Here is a 2,518-nt window from a genome sequence, read left to right on the forward strand (position 1 = left end):
AGAATGGTACACCACAGCCCGATGGGTTTGAGTAAATACTCCTGTGGTACACCTCTCCATGGCGTTAACATAAAGCTGGAAGGGCCTATCATATAATGGCCTTCCCAGAGCTGGGGCTGCGGAAAGGGCTATCTTTAGTTCCCCAAAAGCTGTCTGTTGCTCCTCTGAAAGGGCAAAAGTTTTTGGAGCCTTGCAGGAGGCAAGAGGAGTCAGGGGTTTGGTTAAGAAAGTAACATTGGGCAGCCATTGTCGGCAATAGTTAACCAGGCCTGAAAAAGGCACTCATTTGCTTACGAGTGGTGAGCAGAGGAGTGGCCAGGATAGGCAAAATGCATTCTGGAATAAGGAGCACTCTGAGGCCCTGAGAAGGTTCCCTCGGAATTTGACCTGCTGTGGTGTATATTTAACCTTTGAGGCAGGTACAACACATCCCCAAGAGTGGAGTGCATTCAGGAGCATACTTGTATCCACAAGATTAGAAGACTCTGTCAGACTAGCCACAAGCAAGTCATTGACATTTTGGATTAAATTGTATTAGAGCTAATAGCCATTTAGTGTGTGCATTACAATCCGATCAAAAATATCTGTCAATGGACACATCTGGATTTTAAATGATAATCACAAGTCCTTTTCAAAAGCAGTGACAGAGAAATTAAGCTCTTCATGTCAGCCAGCCAAAGTATTACCTGCAGAACAACAAGGCAGTGAAAAATGTACCTAGACACGATGCGCTCTTAACATTGTTGTACAAATTCCAATACAAATAGTTTTTTTTTAGTGAAGAGTTCTTCAGTGATCATGTCACAGTGAGAGATCTAACTTTTTCTTTTAAATAGGTAAAATTTAATCCCTTGCAGCTTTCACCTCACTCCCTGATCTAACTTTATTATTTGAAACAGAAGCGGGAAATAAAACTGCCACAAATTTAACATCACACAATTTAACATCACACGATTGATTGTACATAAAAGTACGAAAGGAGTGTTTACTGCCTTTGAGAAGTGCAGAATAGCCAAGGTGGGGCAAGCACGAGTCTATAAGAAAGCTCCATCTGTTCCCTCTTCGCCCTCAATATGGAGATGTTGAAAATTAAATTTTTGGCAAAATATTTGTTGCACAATGAGGCCAAACAGGGATTTGTTTAAGTCCCGACATGCGAAAAAATTCATTGCACCTGGAGCATCTTCAAATATTTCTGTAGCAATGTCATCAAGTGCTGCGCAAGCTCACAAAGCAAGGTGTATTGCTGAAGCACAACTTAAGCGCGAGCAGTGCAAGTCCAGAGCCACCAGCGCAACAACTACAGCGTCTACACAAGTCTGTCCAATATGTGCCAGGACATTCCTTGCCCGAATTGGCCTGATCAGTCATCTTTGGACACACCACAACCAGCCTCAAAATAACTAGTGGTGTCGAGGTCCTCATCGATGACGATGGATGAACAATAAACATGAGCTGAGTCTGTGTCATTCCCCCCATTGGCAATGAGCTGGGTCTGTGTGATTCCCCCCATTGGTGATGAGCTGGGTCTGTGTGATTCCCCATTGGTGATGAGCTGGGTCTGTGTGATTCCCCCCATTGGTGATGAGCTGGGTCTGTGTGATTCCCCCCATTGGTGATGAGCTGGGTCTGTGTGATTCCCCCATTGGTGATGAGCTGGGTCTGTGTGATTGCCCCATTGGTGATGAGCTGGGTCTGTGTGATTCCCCCATTGGTGATGAGCTGGTTCTGTGTGATTCCCCCCATTGGTGATGAGCTGGGTCTGTGTGATTCCCCCATTGGTGATGAGCTGGGTCTGTGTGATTTCCCCATTGGTGATGAGCTGGGTCTGTGTGATTCCCCCCATTGGTGATGAGCTGGGTCTGTGTGATTCCCCCCATTGGTGATGAGCTGGGTCTGTGTGATTTCCCCATTGGTGATGAGCTGGGTCTGTGTGATTCCCCCGTTGGTGATGAGCTGGGTCTGTGTGATTCCCCATTGGTGATGAGCTGGGTCTGTGTGAATCCCCCCATTGGTGATGAGCTGGGTCTGTGTGATTGCCCCATTGGTGATGAGCTGGGTCTGTGTGATTCCCCCATTGGTGATGAGCTGGGTCTGTGTGATTCCCCCCATTGGTGATGAGCTGGGTCTGTGTGATTCCCCCATTGGTAATGAGCTGGGTCTGTGTGATTCCCCCCATTGGTGATGAGCTGGGTCTGTGTGATTCCCCCCATTGGTGATGAGCTGGGTCTGTGTGATTCCCCCATTGGTGATGAGCTGGGTCTGTGTGATTCCCCCCATTGGTGATCAGCTGGGTCTGTGTGATTCCCCCCATTGGTGATGAGCTGGGTCTGTGTGATTCTCCCATTGGTGATGAGCTGGGTCTGTGTGATTCCCCCCATTGGTGATGAGCTGGGTCTGTGTGATTCCCCCATTGGTGATGAGCTGGGTCTGTGTGATTCCCCCATTAGTGATGAGCTGGGTCTGTGTGATTCCCCCCATTGGTGATGAGCTGGGTCTGTGTGATTCCCCCATTGGT

This window comes from Carcharhinus amblyrhynchos, unplaced genomic scaffold, assembly GCF_965287045.1.
Source record: "Carcharhinus amblyrhynchos unplaced genomic scaffold, sCarAmb.v2.hapA chromosome_183, whole genome shotgun sequence".
NCBI lineage: Eukaryota > Metazoa > Chordata > Chondrichthyes > Carcharhiniformes > Carcharhinidae > Carcharhinus > Carcharhinus amblyrhynchos.